At 44.8% G+C, this 20084-nt stretch overlaps 1 protein-coding gene across 3 annotated transcripts in view; it reads left to right on the forward strand.

Moving 5' to 3' along the window:
- The window catches only part of CCHR3.PART0H10orf67 (chromosome chr3.part0 C10orf67 homolog), a 2394588-nt gene that overhangs the window by 420747 nt on the left and 1953757 nt on the right, over positions 1–20084 (forward strand). The window lies entirely within an intron of this gene.

Consider the following 20084-nt stretch of genomic DNA (forward strand, 5'->3'; position numbering starts at 1 on the left):
ATGCTGTATTGGCAGATACTGTTCTGGAATCTGTTAAGCCTAACTCTGATGTCTGTAAAGCATTCATTGCTTTTTGATGCTTTGCACTGAAATTACTCTGTATGCCAGATATTTACAACTTTGATCTGTGCTGTGTAGACTGTTTTATTATTAGTATTTAAACCAAACTTTGTTTTTTTTTTATCTCAGAATACTGGTTTGCATACCTCTCAGGTATACCTCATTACAATGAACATTACTCATTTTGAGTTTCAAAATGTCCATAGTCCATGTTGTTTCACATTGAAAGGGTCTGTCACACATTGATAAGACTTTTTTTTAGTTATTACTCATGGTAATACATTTGACTCATTAATTCGTCAAAATAACTTCTAAGATTGCTGCACACTGATCAATAACTTGATTTCAGCTCTCCCATTTTATAAAAAAAAAAAAGAAACTGAGAGATAAGGGACAGAAAGTCTGTAAGTTTTAGTAAATTCAGTTACTGACTAGTAAGTAGATTGCCTGGAAAGAAGAAACTTAAGAGAGCCTGAAAGAGACTAATATAGAAAAGGTAAAGAGAAAACACTAACTATGAGAAAACCTGCAGGTGTTCAGCAAAGCGCAGTTCATTCTCCAGCTTTGGGCAAGACATGGCTTCCAGTAGTGTAGAGAAAAGACGTCAGATGTGCTCAGAGCTGATTAAAATAAAATAAACATTGAATGAGTATATCAGCTCAAATAACAAAAGGCTGGAAAAATGGAAGAAGTTTTAAACAGCTATTCAGATGAACTGATAAAACTGCAAAAATCAGAGGAATGAAATGAGGAAAAGCCTAGCTGAGTATGAGACTACTCAAGAAGATCTGTTTAAAAATGTAGGAGGTAAAGGGAAAACCTGAGATTTTCCTCAGAGCCTTGGCACTGGATAGCTTGATCCCGACCTCTGCTTCGGGGCTGGAACCAGGGAGGATCGAGTTTCATCCTTCACAGACTTTTTCAGATCAAGTGAGGGCTGGGCTCAGTTCCTCTGTGGCTTTGGCTTTTAAATTAATGGAGAGAGCTTTCTGTGCTTTTAGGGAAAAGATATCCTTGCCCCCTTCAGGTCCACTCCATACTCAGCTGTCTTCTGTAGAAGCTGTGCTTTTCATCCTGTCCCTTCGGGACAGCCGGTCCGGTCAAGTCTAGATGTTTCTGAGTCCTCTCTGGAATCTCCAGCTGAAGAGGCTACTCAGAAATGAATGTGTGCAAGAGTCGGCTAGCCTGTCCACAAGAGTTTTTATCTGAAGACACTAACTTTGATGAAGGGGAAGGGTCCCTCAGATCACCCCATGAGGATGTCTCATTCAGTGAAAAACATAAACTTCTAAGACAGAAAGAGAAAGGTGGTTGGTCTTCTGACCACCCTTCCAAAGAGGAGTCCGTGTTTCTTGAGGTTCAGAACCAGCTCAGTTACAACTTTGGTAGTCCCCCTGGTGGATGAGATGGTAGACCTTATCTCCTGCTGGGCTTGAAAGAATCTGGATGTCACAGAGCCCATTCCCAAATGTCCTGACAAATATGTCATAATACCTAAGGATAGGGCTCACTGGAGCAAGGGTCGCCCTGTGGATGCTATGGTAGTTGTAGCAACCACTAAGAAAGAACGCGCTTCAGCAGCCTTTGCCTTCAGGTCTGTGAATTATCTGGCACATGTGAAAATATTTCAGAGAGAATTGATCAAATGGTTTTCCAATACCCTGTCAGAGCCCATATCTACGGAGGACAAAAAGGCAGTTTCTTTGCAACTGGCGACCCTTCAGTCTATATCCAGTGCTTCCATGAGATGGATTTCTCATACATCAGAGGGAGCAGCTAGACTGGCGGGTTCATAGGTAGGTACTAGGCTATCGGCCCAAGGGCCTAAGTAAGTCTAGTCAAAAAGGTTCCCTGGCTTACGCCACCCAAGAAAGTTAATTTCCTGTGCCCCTATTGGGCCGAGCCACAGAAGTGATCTCCGGGGTGTATTTCCTATTTCCCATCCACTCATCAAGATTTTTCTTGAAGAGTGCTAATGAGGAACTTTGCTTGACATAGATGGGTAGCTTGTTCCAGAGTATAGGACGTCTCTGGGACAGGAATCTATCTATCCAGCATGTCCTGTTTATTGTGGTGGCAAGGTTTAGGTCCCTAGAGCATGTAGCACAGAGGTATTGGGATTTCTTTAGGTGTAGCATGTCCAACAGCTCTGGGTTTAACATAGCTTTATACATTAGACAGAGATCTCCTCGGAGGAGGTGATATGCTACAGAGTAAAGCTGAAGTTTTTTTGAGACTGTCAGTGTAGGGCATCTGTTTGAGGCTAGTAATCCTCTTTGTGAGGTACTTCTATGGCCCTTCCAGCTGCTGCAGATGTCTTGTGAGGTACATTCCAAAAGGGATATATATGATGGGTCTAATGAGTACTGAGTAGAGGGGAACAATGACCTCATTTTTTCCTGGGTGAGAACCCTTTTGTGATGAGGTGTGCCACATAGAAGGATTTCCTGACTACTGTGGCGATGTGATTATCAAAGGAGAGACTACTGTCCACCTGGGTCCCAAGGTCTCTTATCACACATTTGGCATTAAGTAGAATGCCATTTATGTGGTAGTTTACGGGTACAGAGTTTTTACCAAAGGGGATGACCATGCACTTTTTGCCATTGAGCTTGAGGCCATGCCTCTGACACCAGGCATCTGTCTCAGTGAGGCCCTTCTGTAGGATGTCCACATCATTTGGGGACTCAACTATGGTGCCTAGTTTGTAGTCATCTGCGAACTTCGTTAGCCAGAGGCCTTCTGTGTTAGCCTGTACTTCAGAGAAGTAGATACCAAACATGAGAGGTCCCAGGACTGAACCCTGTGGTACTCCACTTGTCACTGGTTTGAAGTCAGATTTGGAGTCTGCAACTTTTACAGTGTGGGTTCTGTCAGTGAGCCAGTTGGCAAGCTATCTTGTGACATAGGGATTTATACCTAGTTTAGTGAGTTTAGCTACAATTCCAGAATGGGGGATGGTGTCTAAAGCCTTGGCGAGATCAAGATAGGCTGCGTGAACCACCTTACCCTCGTCTACAGCTTTGTTGATTGCCTCAAAGAAGTCAATCAGGTTCAGAAGGCATGATCTGCCGTTCACAAACCCTAACTGGGTGGGGTCCAGAGTTTGGAGGTTACCAATGTCTTTGTTTGAGTTCCATGGCCTTACAGACCAGGCTCGTCAGGCTAATAGGGCGATAGTTCCCAGGATCAGTGGTGGCTTCCCCTTTGTGGAGTGGGATAACTGTTGCTGTGTGCTATTCAGTAGGCACAAAGCCTAACGTGAGGCTATGATTGAACATGGTGCTTAGGTGGGGAGCCATTTCATTTTGAAGTTCATGTAAAACGCAGCCTGGGATGTTGTCCGGTCCCATGGATGCTGTGGTTTTAGACAGTGCAGCTTTTAACCTGCATAGATGTGATTACAGGGACTCTGCATTCTTCCTGTATAGATATGGGCCCTTTAGGGGGTGGGGTGGGGGTGGGGGGGTAAAATTAGCACTGAACCTATCTGCAAGGATGTTGGCAATATCAGTTGGTTCTGTAATTTTTGTGCCATTGTGCTGTAACTCAGAGCAGATCTGGGTGTTGCCATTGAGATTCTTGACATAGCTGTAGAATGCTTTATAGTTGCCCTTAGAATCAGTGGCGATTTTGTTTTCGTAGCTAGCTTTGAAGGATCTTATAAGGGATCTCAGCTTCTTACTGAGGCTGACCAGGGATCTCCTCCACTCATGGGATTTTACTCTCTTTTGCAACAGTTTCTTCCTTCTGTTGTAGAGTTTGTCAGGGGACCGCCAGATTGGCTTCCTTTTTTGGAGGATAGCGTCTTGGTTCTGTTTGGGATAGCACGATCAATGCACTCTTGTAAGTGCTTATAGAGTGCATTTGTGTAGGATTCAGCAGTCGTAACTGTATTGTCCATCTGCATGGATGTTATGAAGTTTGCCACTTCTGTCTTAAGAAGCATGAAGTTGGCTTTGGAGAAATGTTTTACCGTGGTTTCCTTAATGGTGGGTGGGGGCAGGATGTAGATATTTAGGGTGATTAGCTTATGGTCGGATCTAACCAACAAGGAGTTAGACTTCAGTTATGGAACACCGGTCACTCGTGATGGTATTGACTAGGTCTAGTATATTGTTGCCCCTGGTGGGGGTGTGGATAAGTTGATCCAGGGCATTGGAATTTATGAATTCCAGAAAGTGTTGAGCGAAGGAGTTTGTACATGAGTAGTTTTCCCAGTTAATGGCAGGGTAGTTGAAATCACCAATTATTTGGGTGTTTGGTTGAACCCTAATATTTTCCAGTATATCAAGAAAAGAGAAGTGGGAATCCTGGGGCATGTTGGGGGATCTGTAGCAAGCTACAATTTGGATTGCAGTTTTGCCCAGAGTTAGATGCACTTGGATAACCTCAGATGTATTATGCTGCGCAACTAGCCTGGAGGCGTGGATATCCTTAATGAATATGGACACACCTTTGTCATTGGTGTTCTGGTCTAGGTTAGATGGCCGAAAAGTGTGGTATTAGTTATAGCCTGGTAATGTAGGGGTGCTCTCTAGAGCATTGAACCAGGTCTCAGTCACTGCACAGATATCGATGTTCTCCATTTTAAGGACTGCCTCGAGTGAGTGCATTTTGAGATTTTGAATTTTAACATTGAGTAGCATTACCTTCGGTTTTTGCTTGCCTGTTTCTGTTACGGTGGTGAATTTGTCATTTGAACCTTGCTTAAAAAAGGCACTATAGGAGCGGCAAGACCCTTAGCCAGTATCCGGAATCCCAGGGTGACACGTGCAGGCCATCTCTGGCAAAGCATCGTGGTTGGCCATGTTGTCCCAGGCAGACAGATACTGGATCCCCTTAGAATGACGCCAGAAGCTTAGCCAATTGTTGAAGTCAGTCATTTTGTCCTTGTACTGCAGTATCATTCTGGGTGATGGCAGGATGCTACTTAGTGCTAGGGTCATACCTGCCTGGGCCACAAGATCGGAGATCTCTTCCATGTCTCTTTTTCATGTAGTCCAGGGAGGTACCTCTCAGGTCGCTCACACCAACATGGGTTCAGAAATATCCATCAGGAGGCATGCCTGGCTGTGCTTTTGCATTTTTGTGGAACCCTTCAAGTCTTCATTTATCAGTATCCTCTTTGATGGATCCACCTTGTCCCCCCCCCCCCCCAAGATAAAGGAGACTCTCTCTCTCTAGGAGTGAACAAGATGGGAAGATTTTGTCTGCCATTGGAATCCATTTTTCTTCCCCTCAAAGGGCCTTCTCCCGAAAACAGACTGGTGGCAGAAAATTGTGGTTCAGAAAAACACAGGGTTCTTCCCAGGACTCCTGTGGAGATAGATCCCCTCAGCAGTGGGGGGAACTCCAATGGAAGATGCCACCCCCGTGGCCCACAACATCAGGGTTTCAGAGGACCCTTTTCTTAGAAGCCTTTTCAGCATCCCTGAAGAGTTACCTGACTGCTGCACTCTGGAGGCAGTCAGGAGGGCATTTATCGCTACACCCAGAAGCCAAGGTAGTCATTACCAAAGATACTTGGGTGCAGAGTATAATATCCAGAGGGTATTACATGCCATTTTTCCTTCCACCCCAAAATTCCACAAAAGAATTCCCAAAATTTCACCCAGTCAGAGGAAAAAATTCTGCTGGGGAAAAGTCATCCCATCCCCCCAGACAAACAAGGATCTGGGATTTACTCAAGATTCTTTTTAGTGCCAAAGAAGACAGGGAACCACTGACCAATCTTGGATCTCAGCAGTCTGAATCACAACATTCAAAGTTCTGGATGGTTATGATTCAGTACATCCAACCATGTTTGTGGAAAGACAATTGAATGTGCTCCATGGACCTCCAGGATGTGTACTATCATATGTAAATACACAGGCACTTCAGGAGGTATCTATGCTTTCAGCTGTAAGTCAGTCAAAATCAGTTCAGAGCACTGTCCCCAAGGTGATCACCAAGGGCATGGCAGTGGTTGTGGCTTACCTGAGACTGCATGGATTCCGAATGTTTCCTTACCTAGACAACTGGCTCTTATCTGCTTCCAGTTAGCCTCTACTCATTCAAGCCGGGGACTGTTTGCTCCACTTACTTCACAAACTAGGTATTACTGTAAACTACAACAAATCACAGCTATGGCTGATGCAATCTCTGGAGTTCATTGGTGCCTGTCAAGATACCCGAACACAAATAGGAACTCTACCACAGACAAGAACAGGCACTTTACGACAAGAAGCACTGCACATTCTTTCTCTTTATTCAGCACCCAGCCAAATAATTTTACAACTACTAGGGTCGTTGGCAGCAGCGATAGTACTAGTACCTTTAGCTTGTTTTCACATGAGGGTTTTACAGTGGACTTTAGTGGTACTGTGGTCAATAAGACATCATCTACTGATGGCATTCATTCGTTCATAGGTTCATAGGTAGGTACTAAGCTATCGGCCCTGGGGCCTGTACAAGCCCAGCCAAAAAGCTACCCTGGCTTTTGCCACCAAGAAAATTATTTTCCTGTGCCACTGTCGAGCAGAGCCATAGAGGTGATCCCCGGGGTGAATTGACTATTTCCCATCCAATCATCAAGATTTTTCTTGAAGAGTGCTAATGAGGAGCTTTGTTTGATATAGATAGGTAGTTTATTCCACAGTATGGGAAGTCTCTGGGACAGGTATCTATCCCTCCGGCATGTTCTGTTTATTGTGTTGACAAGGTGTAGGTCCCTAGAGCGTGTAGCTCGGAGGGATTGGGATTTCTTTAAGTGGAGCATGTCCAACAGCTCTGGGTTTGACATAGCTTTGTATGTCAGGCAGAGATCACCTCTGAGTAGGCGATATGCGATGGAGTAAAGCTGGAGTTTTTTGAGATGGTCTGCATAGGACATCAGTTTGAGGCCAGTAATCCTCTTTGTAAGGTATTTCTGCGGCCTTTCCAGTTGTTGTAGATGTCTTATGAGGTACATACCAAAAGGGTTGTTGTACTCTCTAATGGGTCTAATGAGTGATGAGTAGAGAGGAACAATGACCTCTTTTTTTCTGGATGAGAAACCTTTTGTGATGAGGTGTGCCATGTAGAAGGATTTCCTGACTACTGTGACGATGTGATTATCAAAGGAGAGACTACTGTCCGTCTGTGTCCCAAGGTCTCTTATCACACTTTTGGTGTTAAGTACACTACCGCCTATGTTGTAGTTTTTACCAAAGGGGATGACAGTGCACTTTTTGGCATTGAGCTTGAGGCCATGGCTTTGACACCAGGCATCTGTCGCAGTGAGGCCTTTTTGTAGGATGTCCACATCATTAGGAGTTTCGATTATGGCTCCTAGTTTGCAGTCATCTGTGAACTTCGTTAGCCAAAAACCTTCTGTGTTAGCCTGTACTTCAGAGAAGTAGATATCAAACAGGAGAGGACCCAGGACTGAACCCTGTGGTACTCCACTTGTCACTGGTCTGAAGTCGGGTTTGGAGTCTGCTACTTTCACAGTGTGGGTTCTGTCAGTGAGCCAGTTGGCAACCCATCTTGTGACATAGGGATTTATACCTAGTTTAGTGAGTTTATCTATAATTCCAGAGTGGGGGATGGTGTTGAAAGCCTTGGCAAGATTTAGATAGGCTGTGTGAACCACCTTACCCTTGTCTACGGCTTTGGTGTCTGCTTCAAAGAAGTCTATCAGGTTTAGGAGACATGATCTGCCTTTTACAAACCCGAACTGGGTGGGGTCCAGAGTTTGGAGATTACCAATGTCTTTATTTATAAGTTCCACGATGATGCATTCCATGGCCTTGCAGACCAGGCTCATCAGGCTAATGGGGCGGTAGTTCCTGGAGTCCGTGGTGGGTCCCCTCTTGTGGAGTGGGATAACCGTCGCTGTGCGCCATTCAGCAGGCACAAAGCCTGAGGTGAGGCTTTGATTGAACATGGTTCTTAGGTGGGGTGCCAGTTCATTCTGTAGTTCGTGTAGAACACAGCCTGGGATGTTGACTGGTCCCATGGATGCTGTGTTCTTGGCTTTAGAGAGTGTGGTTTTTACCTGTGCAGCCGTGATTACAGGAACTTTGCATTCTTCTGGTATAGAGATGGGCTTTTTAGGGGGTGAGAGAGGGGTAAAGTTAGCACTGAACCTATCTGCCAAGATGTTGGCAATATCAGTTGGGTCTTTATATTTAGTGTCATTGTGCTGCAACTCAGAGCAGATCTGAGTGTTGCCATTGAGATTCTTGACATAGCTATAGAATGCTTTGTGGTTGTTTTTAGAATCAGTGGTGATTTTGTTTCCTTAGCTAGCTTTGGAGGATTTTATCAGGGATCGCAGCTTCTTACTGAGGCTGACCAGGGAGCTCCTCCACTCATGGGATTTTACTCTCTTTTGCAACAGTTTCTTCCTTCTGTTGTACAGTTTGTTTATGGCAGGGGACCACCAGATTGGCTTCCTTTTTTTGGAGGATAGCTTCTTGGTTCTGTTTGGCATACCACGATCCATGCACTCATGTAAGTGCTTAAGTACAATTGTGTAGGATTCAGTAGTCGTAACTGTATTGTCCATCTGCATGGGTGTCATGAAGTTCACCACTTCTGTCTTATGAAGCATGAAGTTGGCTTTGGAGAAATTTTTTTACCATGATTTCCTTCATGGGGGGTGGGGGCAGGATGTGGATATCTAGGGTAATTTGCTTATGGTCATATCAGACCAATGAGGAGTTGACTTCAGGTGTGGAACACCGGTCACTCATGTTGGTAATGACTAGATCTAGGATAGTGTTGCCCCTGGTGGAGGTGTGGATAAGTTGATCCAGGGCATTGGAGTTTATGAATTCCAGAAAGCGTTGAGCGAAGGAGTTGGTACATGAGTAGTTTTCCCAGTTAATGGAGGGGTAGTTCGTGTCATGAATGTCCACAGGTACAACATAGCATGGTGGGTACACACATAAGAAGTTGTTTGGGTTTGCCCTTTTACTCTACCAGCGCCCAAGGCCACAGTGACTATGGATGGCTCACAATTAGGGTGGGGGTATTATTTGGGAAGGACAATCCAAGGCACATAGTCCCAGGCAGTGACCAGTTTTCACATCAGTGTCGTATGAAAGAGAGCAGTCCTATTAGTGTTGCAGGAATTTCAAGATGTTCTCCCTGTAGGGAAGTTTGGTATCCAAATTGACAACATGTCTGTGGTGTGGTACATCAGCAAACAGGGGGGAATCCAGTTCTCACCACTATGTCAGGAGGCAATGAGAGTTTGGCAATTGGAGATCGCTTCTCTCCTTTTCCTCCTGGCAATGCATATTCCATGGAAATCAACATACTAGCAGACAAACTGAGCAGGTCCATTTTACTCAGTCATGAGTGGTCTCTCAGTCAGTGGTGGAAATGATATTTCACCAAGTGTGCCAACCATGCTGCAACTTCTTTGCTTCTCCCTGCAATACCAAGTGCAGCAGGTACTTTGCCCTTATCTCCTCCTGAGGTGGAGTCACTAAGACACTCTAGTTCATGATTGGCCCTCCAGTCTACTATATGCCTTCCCTCCGGCTCCTCTCACCCTCAAATTTATTCAGAAAGCATCAGAAAAGCAAAATTATCTTCATTGTCCCATTTTGGCCACGCCAATTGTGGTTTCCCTTCTTATGGCCTCACCTAGTTCACCCTCCATGGGTCTTGATTTTATTCAAGACCTTCTGTCTCACCTGTCCAGTTTGCCTTTTCTGAACATGCAATCTCTCAAGCTGAATGCATGGTTTCTCCGCTTCCATTAATGGCTAGAAACTCCAGGCTTTCTTCCTTCGTTTGCCACATTCTTATGTCATCCCATAAAGTCTAGACCAGTAAGATTTATAAGAGCAAGTGGAAAAGATTTTCTATCATGGCCGAAAAGAGACGTCTAGACACTTTTTCTGCACCGATTCCAGCTATTCTTGATTTCTTTGCTTCCATTTTCAATAACGGGGCTAGTTATTTAACAGTTAAGGTACAACTAGCTGCAATATCAAATTTTCATTTAGGCAAAAATAATTCTTCTCTAGCTTCCTTGAAACTGTGCAAAGCATTTCTTAAGGGCATGTTGCTGATTCCGCCTCCTACTAAGGACCGTATCCCTCCTTGTGACCTTATACTTCAAGCCCTAACTCAGTCCCCCTATGAGCCTGTAGCCAGGGAAGAATTAAAGCATTTATCCTGGAAAACACTTTCCCTGGTTGCCATTACATCAGCTAGATGGGTATCAGCGTTGCATGCACTTTCTTCCCATCATCTTACCATATTTTTCATAAGGACAGAGTAACCCTTCAGACTAACTCTTTCATCTGATGTTGTTAATCTTCACCTAATCCTTGATGGTGGGTTCGGTTGTGAACCCTCAGAACCGACTCGGCCGTTATTTTCCAGCTCGCTCCCTCCAAACTCTGGAGCCAGGCTCTACCCATAATGCTCCTAACAAAGATCACCTCCGATCTCGTTTTCTGCTTCGCAGACCAGATGTGCTTTTCCTTTTCTCTCGAGCCTTGGCGATTATTGTAAGTTAATAACCTTTTTTACTTCATAAATTTCCTTGTACCTTTGTTGTTACTGCTAATTCTACCCGCTCCTCTTCCTGTTGTCTGTTTTTCTATAACTTTATAACCCTATTACCATACGGCATATCCTTCTCTTACCATAGCTGGTAATCTTACTGTTATACCTTTAAGGCATTCTTATCATCGTCGGTAAGTTTTCCTTCTTCCTTTTTTCCTTCTATTAAGATTTTTTTTATCTAAAATCCTTCTTTACTTTGGATAACAGAAGATCAAAAACAATCTCCTTCTAAACCTCAGGGTGCTTCAGGTTTCAAGAGATGCAAGAAATGTGAAGGTAAAATGCCCAAGTCCGACATGCACACTTTGTGTTTATTGTTTAGCAAAAATTCATTTGCAGGAGAATTGTGCGATTTGTCATGGTTTCTCATCTGACACTTTAATGGAAAGAAAGAACAAGTTGGTATTGATAGGCCTTTTGAAATCTTTTTATGAGTCCATTTCTGGTTCTAAGGAGAAAACTGGGGAAGCGGGAACTTCTCCCCACAGTTCTATGAAGAGAGCTTCCTCGGTTCCAAGTTTCTGAGAACCGACTAAAAAGATAACAAAAATTTCCTTGGCACTGAAATGTTCTTTGGCTCCGGGAGACTTGACACAACCTACTAAACCACATTCGGAATGGATGGATGTCTCAGTATCTGCTCCAACAGAGCCCTCGGTTCTGAAGACAACAAAACTATCGTCACCTCCATGAAACACTTATTCACCATCTATGGACCCCTTCAGAGACACTTCTTTTGTGGAAGTCAGAAGATCTAGGTCTCCTTCCACCTTATCGGAGAGGTCTCCTAAGAGCCTATCTGAACAGGACTTTATGAGGTTAGTGGATCAGCTCCTTGTGGCAAGAGAACTACCCGGCATTGAGACTGTGCATTCTATGTCACCTACCTACACTCCTCAGTTCTGACAATTCTGGTTCTGACTGAGTTGGTTCTGATAGCATGTCCATCTTCAGTTCCGACAACCGCCTTGAGTATTTGAGTCTTCGGCATAAGAGAACTCCGGGGGTCTGGACTCACTGGTCAGTTCTGTGATGCATGATACACTTTGTTTTGTCTGTGCTGTCCATGCCTCTCGGAGCATCGGCCCTTGTAGTTCAGACCCAGGCTCCAGGTACAGGGGCAGTCTCCTCTGTGCAGGGTGTGACCCTGGTTCCGAAGCAGTCTTTTTGGGTTCCGGGGTCCCACCCCTCTACGTGGGGGGGGGACCTGCCTTCTGTATTATGGCAAAGGCTTTATTCTTTGGAGATTCCCAGTCTTTGCCTTCCATGTCAGGACAGATTTCTTCCTCTTCCTCTTGGCCGGAGGTACCACTGACCTCATCCACTGGACAGAGGGCGCAAAAGTCCCAAGTGACACCCACTTTGGTGGTCACCTTTTTGGAGACTTCCCTGGAACATCCCCCTGAGGAAGTCCCTGCGAAGAGGAAGTGCAAGAGGAAGCACCTCGATTCCTCGGAAGAGTCTTACACTGAAGATACTGACTTCGATGAAGGGGAAGGCTCCATTAGGTCACCCGTTTCCTTCGGGGACATCCTTGAAATTCTTTAACAGAGGGGTGGCTGGTCGTCCACCCAGCCTTCCTCAGAGGAGTCAGTATACCTGGAGGCTTTTTGTGCCCAACTCTCCACTTCATCGATTTCTCCGCTCGCTGACTATCTCATCAAACTGATTGCGGGAGTGGAAGATACCTGACCCCAAGCTTATCCCGAAGAGACCATACCGTATTTTATCTGCACCTAAAGAGGAACCACATTGGTCAAAAGGAATCCCTGTTGATGCCGTGGTGGTAGCAGAAGCCACCAAGAGAGAACTCGCAGAAGAGTCATGCTAGCCACATCCTCCTAACAAGGAGTCTAGGACATTGGATAGATTCGGGAAGCATGTTTATGCTTCAGCAACCTTTGCTCTGAGGTCCTTAACTTATATGGCAAACTTTACCAGATTACAAAGAGATTTGATTAAAGACCTTTCAAATACTCTGTCAGGAGCAATAGCTGAGGAGGCTCGACATAAGGTTTCTTCCCAGCTTGCGACCCTAGAATCTATTTCTAATTTGTCCATGAGGCTCATAGCACATGCAGCTGAAGGGACGTCCAGAGCAGCAGGTTCAGGTATAGTCATCAGAAGACACTCCTGGATGCACTTATGTGACTTTGCGGAACCATTCAAAGCATCAATGCATCGTCAATGCTCCCCTTGACGGAGCCACCCTTTTTGCCCAAAAGTTAAAGAAACTCTAGCCAGATGTGAGCAGGATGGTAAGACCCTATCTGCCGTGGGCGTGCGTTTCTCTACCCCTCAGCGACCTTACTCAAGGAATCAGAGGAGTGGGAGACTATGGTTTAAGAAATCCAAAGGGCCTTTCTATGACTCACGAGGCAAAGATTTCCCCCGGGGCAGAGGGGGAAACAATGGAAGACGCAACCCTAGAGGCAGGACTGGACCACAGAATCAGGGGTCCAGATAATTTTTCTCTGGTACTTCCTATCAGCATCCCTGAATGGATGCCCGATTGCCCTCCTCTGGAGGCAGTCAAGGGACGATTATCCCTGCACCTACCGACCTGGCAATTAATAACTTCGGACAAATTGGTGCACAGAATAATATCCAGAGGCTACCAGATCCCATTGTTTACAATCTCCAAACCACAGGAAAAACTCCCAGATGTTCCACCCAGTCAAAGGGAGGCAGCAGTCTTAGAAATCCAAAAACTGCTAGAAAAAAGAGTCATCCAAGAAGTCCCACCAGACCAAGTAGTATCCAGAATTTACTCAAGATTCTTTTTAGTGCCAGAGAAAACTGGGTACTGGAGGCCCATTTTGGATCTCAGCTGATTCATCAGATCAGTCCACCAAACCAAGTTCCGGATGGTCTCTGTTCAAATCATACTTCCTTTCTTGGAAAAAGGCGACTGAATATGCTTTATAGACCTAAAGGATGCTTATTACCACATAAAAATGGACAAAAGCTCCAGAAGGTTTCTACGCTTCCACCTAGGAGCCAGTCACTATCAATTCAGAACACTATCCTTTGGACTCATCACAACCCCCACGGTGTTTACCAAATGCATGGCAGTGGTTGCAGCTCATCTCAGACTGCAAGGTTTTCAAGTCTTTCCATACCTCGACAACTGGCTCCTCACTGCTACCACCAGGCATCAGTTAGAACTGGCAAGAGACTACCATGTCTGTTTTCACATCCCTGGGCATTTCAATAAATCTCGAGAAATCCAGTCTGCAACCCAGAGAACAACTAGATTTCATAGGGGTGCATCTAAACACTGTCTCAAGAATAGCTTCCTTTCCTCCAGAGAGACTACTAAGCATCGGGGCTCTAGTCAGACAGATCCTCCAAAGCGACAAGAGACCCAGCAAGACTGATACTTCTACCTTAGGTTCGATGGCTGCCTCAGTTACACTGGTTCCTCTAGCAAGGTTTCACATGCGAATACTACAGTGGTTACTAGCAACGCAATGGTCTCTTAGTCACCAACTAAAGTCTTACCAAATCTTGATGATCAATCATTGCAAACAAGACCTCAAATGTTGGCTTTACTCTGATCAGATTCTCCTGGGCCAACTATTTATTCTTCACCAGCCCCAAGCCATAGTGACCGCGGATGCTTCCCAGATATAGGGCAGGGGGGGCATTATCTGGGAAGACAGTTCAAGGCACATGGTCCCAACTAGAGCCAACTTGCACATCAGTGTTTTAGAGATGAGGGCAGTGCTGTTAGCATTACGAATATTCCTGTATGCCCTTCTTTTAGGGACGGTTGTAGTTCAGACTGACAGTATGCCAGTAGTCTGGTACTTCAACAAACAAGTGGGGAACAAATCGTACTCACTATGTCGAGAGGCACTCAGAGTTTGGCAATGGGCGGGTTCTTCCAACCGCTTTTTGATAGCAATGCACATTCCGGGAAGTTCCAATCTGATAGTGGACAAACTGAGCAGGACTATACTCATGCCTCATGAGTGGTCTCTGAACCCTGCAGTGGCGGACAGGATCTTACGCTGATTGGGCCAACCTTGTTGCGGCTTATTCACTTCTCCCCTGAACAACAAATGCAGAAGTTACTTTGCCCTAATCCCCCCCACTAGGGGAATTGCCCAGGGACGCTCTTTTCCACAGTTGGCCTCCCGGTCTTTTGTATGCCTTTCCACCCGTTCCTCTAATTTCACAATAACTGAAGAAAGCCAAAAAGACGAAGACTGCCATAATCCTCATTGCCCCATTCTGGCCTCGACAAGTTTGGTTTCCCTTCCTTTGGCTTCATCTGTTACAGAAACCACGGAGTCTAGACCCATTTCTGGATCTGCTAACTCACCCAGAGGGCATGGCTCACCCAAATTTACAGCACCTCATGTTGATTGTATGGCTTCTCCAATTCCCATGATTGCCAGGCATCCCTCTCTATCATCACCCATACAACTCATTATTATTGCACATCACAAGCCTATGACTAGGAAACTTTACCTGTGCAAATGAAAAGATTTACCATATGCGCTTTGGATAAAGGACTGGATCCCTTTACTGCCCCAATTGAAATCATCTTAGACTTCGTAAATATTCTTTTTGAATCTGGTTCTTCTGCTTCCACTATAAAGGTTCACCTAGCAGCAATCTCAAATTTTCATACTGGTTACAACAACTTTCCAAAGCATTCTTGAAAGGTTTGTTCTTACTGTGACCCTCCTTTAAAGAACCAGTCCCTCCATGGGATTTGACTACAGTTCTCCAAGCATTAACGCAAACCCCCTTTGAACCAGTAGCATCTTGTCATTTGAAATTTTTATCTTGGAAGACTTTTTCTCTTGGCCATCATCTCTGCAAGGAGAGTTTGAGTTACAGGCCTTATCATACAGATGACCCTATCTAATCTTCCATAAAGACAAAGTCCAACTAGGAACAAATCCCTCCCTTCTTCCAAAAGTAGATTCTGAATCCAATATCAGTCAGACCTTACAGTTGTCAATCATATTCCCTAATTCTTCCAATAAAGGAGAATACACTCTTCATTTACTGGATGTACACAGGCAATTGCGGTTTTATCTCCACAAAACTAAGGAGTTCTGAAAATCTGACCAGTTATTTATAACTTTCTCTTACTTATGAATGGGTTGTGCAGTTACCAAAGTTATCTTAAATGGTTGAGAGACTGCATCACCTTCATTTATCAATCACAAGGACTTCAACTTCCCAAAACAATTCAAGTGCACTCTTAGGGCTGTTGCCACGTCAGTAGTTTTTCATGCAAGAGCTTCACTAAATGACATTTGTGCAGCAGCCACATGGGCCTTCTCACCATACCTTTATCACACATTACAAATTAGACCACGTCTCGAAGGGTTGAGCATCCTTTGGCTGTATGGTGCTTCGGAATATTCTTCCATGAGACCTCCCAAGGCAAATAAGTAGCTGGGGATTCTTTCCCATTGTCAAGGATTAGGTGAAAATTAACATCAGATAAAGAAGTTATGTCTTACCATAACATTCCATCTGTGTTGTTCATCTTTACCAATCCTTGACATACCCACCTTTCCCCATCCTAAGTCTCTTGGTAGACCTCTTCAATTCTGTTATATATATATATATATATATGTGTGTGTATATATAATCCTGATTTCCTGGCTGTATTCTTCCATCTGGCAAACTTGATCTGAGTTCATCTCTTTGAGGAGCATTATGGGTAAAGCCTGGCTCGAGAGTATGGAGAGTGCGAGCTGGAAAATAATGTCTGAGTTGGTTCCGAGAATTCGGAACCGAACCCACCATCAAGGATTGGTGAAGATGAACAACACAGATGGAACGTTATGGTAAGGCATAACTTCTTTTTCCTGCTTAAGGTGGTGTCAGAAGATGATCTTAACCAGTCAATTAACCTATTGTTCTTCTTCCTAAATTTTTATAACAAGGGTGAATGTATGATCTGATGTTGTCAATCCTTCATTCTATCCTCAACGAATGGGTTTGGATCTGAGCTGTCAGAGCCGACTTGGCCAATGCTAAAGCTTGCAGCCACCAGATCTCTCGAGCTTCTCCCTTACCCACAGTGCACCCTGACAGTTACCTCAGATCTCGCTTTCCACTTCTAGATAATGGATGTCATCTGCCAATCTCTCTCGAGCTTTTTGGGTGAGTAAAAAAATGTTCTTCATAATTTCTCCATTTAACAACATCTAACAATTTTTCTCTTTAGATTACATTTTAACATTAATCGGTGTTTTTTCTAGTTTAGAATGTTTTCCACTTTTTCTCCCTTGCCCTTATGACTTAGTCGTATTTCTGACGTACCATTGTTGATATTTCCTTGCCTTCTTCCTCTTCTACTCTCTTAGAGTGTCGTGGTTCCTCCACTGTCTTTCCGCTACCTTTCTCCTTTTTATTTTGACCTGGTCATAGTTCTTCATACCATTGCTGATACTCCTCTGCTTTCTTCTCCTGTTAAAAAAAAAAAAAGAGTTACTTACTTTTCCTGTTGTTATTAGTGTGGTTACACATATTACATGATGAGTGACAAACCTGCGGATTTCAAGAAATGTTCCTAATGTGGACATAAGTTTCCTGTCTCAGATGCACACTCCCTTTGCGTGTACTGCTTAGGTCCATTACACTTACAGGAAGATTGTTCGATTTGCCACAGATTTAATCCGCAAGCCTTAACTGAATGTAAAAACAAGTTGATATTAAAAGGTCTCTTTCCTTCCTCTTTTGGAGAAGCCCTATCCCAGTTTCCAAAGTTGAAGCCTTCCACCTCATCAAAATCTTCCTTGGACTCTTCCCTGAAATGGAGTGCTAAACAATCCGGTCTCAACCCCATATCAGAAAATTCAGGATCTGCTTGCTCCTACAGATCCTACGACTTCAAAAACGATTACTGTAGATTTGGCACAATCCAGGTCGGATCAGACAAAACCTTTGGATCAGACACAGCCTTCTGAGACTCTGTACTTTCCTCAATCAAGATATTCTCTGTTTGTTGACCCAGTACCAGATGAGCTTCCATCTCCTTTTTGCAGAGGCCAGCACCCCCCTCCATTTACTCTACTTGTTCTTCCAGAAGTCTCACAGAAGAAGATGTGGAGAGAGTAGTGAGGAATATCCCCTCAGCAGAGGGGCAGATTGGTTTTCCCTCAGTGACTACCTCTCTGGGTCAGATTGCTTGACCTTCCACCACACCACCCCTGCACGTTCCTCCTCTGGCACCATCTGTTGTCTTAGAGCTTGGGGATCCCAGTTGTCCAGATCGGAAACTCTCAGATCAGAAGACTTCCATGTCTTCAGATCCAACATGGTCTTTGAGACCTCCAGTCTTTGCAAACCCAGAGAGCTCTCAGAGCCGAAGCCTGTCTGCTGGGTCTGTGGTGCAGCAGTCGTTTTCAAAGCCATCTCTGCTCGTCAGTACCTTGGCACTGGACAGTTTGGCTCCAGCTTTCCTCTTCGGGAGGGCGGGGGGTGGCAATGGATCAAGGGATGATTCGAAAACCTATTTTTTTTGGATCAGAGTGCCTCTCTGGCTCCTTTGAGCTCTGCCTTCTAGGCTGCAAAGAGAGTGTTTGCTACCTTGGCAGTCCTGATGGAACCTTCCCCCTCGGATCCTACTTATTCCACCATGATGCCCCAGTGCCTAGAGCCTCAACAACTCTCTCCACAGGGACATCCTCTACCGAAACCTCAGGCTCCCTCTCAGGGAATTTTGATTTCCTCTTCCAAGACTTCTCCAGAACATCCCCCGGAGGAAGTACCTAGGAAATGGCCATGAAAAAGGAAGTACCTAGACTCCCCACAGGAGTCTGTCACAGAAGACATGGATTTCGATGAAGGTGAAGGGTTCCCATGGTCACCTCCTATTTTCCCTTCTGGGACATCCTAGAAATCCTGAAACAGAGAGGTGGCTGTGCAACCTCCAACCCTACACCAGAGGAATCCGTTCTCATAGAGGCATTTGGTAAAGGACCCTCTACTTCCTGGGTGACTCCATCCACTGACGAGGTCATGGACATGATCTCTAAGAGGGCATGGAGGGAGCCTGACTTCATAGAACCGATACCTAGGAGACCTGACAGGATAATGGCACAACCTGCGGACAGACAGTTTTGGGGGAAAGAGGTTCTAGTTGATGCTATGGTCATTGTGGCAGCCACAAAGAAGGAACCAGCTGAAGAGAGGTTCCATTGTCCATCCCCCCAACAGGGATTCATGGGCGGTAGACAGACTAGGGAAGCATGTCTTTGCTTCAGCAACCTTTGTCTTGCGGTCATTGAACTATTTGGCACATTTTGCTAGACTTCAGACAGATTTGACCAAGGAATTATCAAATACTCTCTCAAGAACCATCTCGGCAGAGGTTAAAGATTCACTAAATTCTCATTTGGCAACCCTACATGCTATATCTAGTAGTTCTATAAGGTTAATTTCCAATATGGTGGAAGGAACCTTAAGAGCTGCGGGTTCAGGCATTTTCATGAAGAGGCATGCCTGGCTGCGCTTGTGCGAGTATTCAGAGCCATTTAAGTCCAATTTCATCAATTGTCCCTTTGACGGAACCACCCTTTTTGTCCCTAAAGTGAAAGAATCACTGCCCAGGGTTGAATAAGATGGAAAGACCTTGTCTGCCATGGGCATACGTTTTTTAACCTCCAAGATCCTCTTCCAGGAATCAATGAAATGGCCAAAAAATGTTGTTCAAAAAGACTTGTGATCCATTCCATGGCACACATGGACAAAGTACCCTCGGAGGCAGAGGGAGGAACTCCAATGGATATTGTCGCCCTCATGGCAGAGTTGGCCCACAAAACCTGGGTTCACAAGAATCTTTCTTTTATAAACCCTACCAGCGCTCCTGAATGGAGGACCAACTATTCACCTCTGGAGAGAGTCGGGGGAAGGTTGTCCCTGCATCAGAGAGCCTGGCTAGAATTAACAAAAGATACTTGGGTGCAGAGGATTATATCCAGACTTTATATAATACCATTTTCCCTACCACCTCCAATTCACAGGTAAAATCCCTGATGTTCCACCCAGTCAGAGGGATGAGGCAGCAATGCAGATTCAAAAGGTGCTAGAAAAAAAAGTCATCCAAGAGGTCCCACCAGACCAAATAGAATCCAGAACTTACTCGAGATTCTTTTTAGTGCCAAAGAAAACAAGCGACAGGAGACCAATTCTGAATCTCAGCAACTTGAAGAAATCAGTTCACGCACCAAGTTTCGGATGGTCATGGTATAGTCCATTCTCCCTTTTTTGGGCAAGGACGATTGGGTATGCTTGATAGACCTTCAGAATGTGTACTATCACATAACGATGAACAGGTGATCCAGAAGGTATTTACGCTTCTGGCTGGGAGCCTGTCATTAACAGTTCGGAATTCTGTGCTTTGGTTACACCAAAGCCCCCAGGGTGTTTACAAATGTATGGCAGTAATAACAGCTCACTTGAGACTGCAAGCTTTCTCTGGGGCTTCCATA

The sequence above is a fragment of the Protopterus annectens genome, chromosome 3.part0 (assembly GCF_019279795.1).
Source record: "Protopterus annectens isolate FY-2018-M chromosome 3.part0, PAN1.0, whole genome shotgun sequence".
Taxonomy (NCBI): domain Eukaryota; kingdom Metazoa; phylum Chordata; order Ceratodontiformes; family Protopteridae; genus Protopterus; species Protopterus annectens.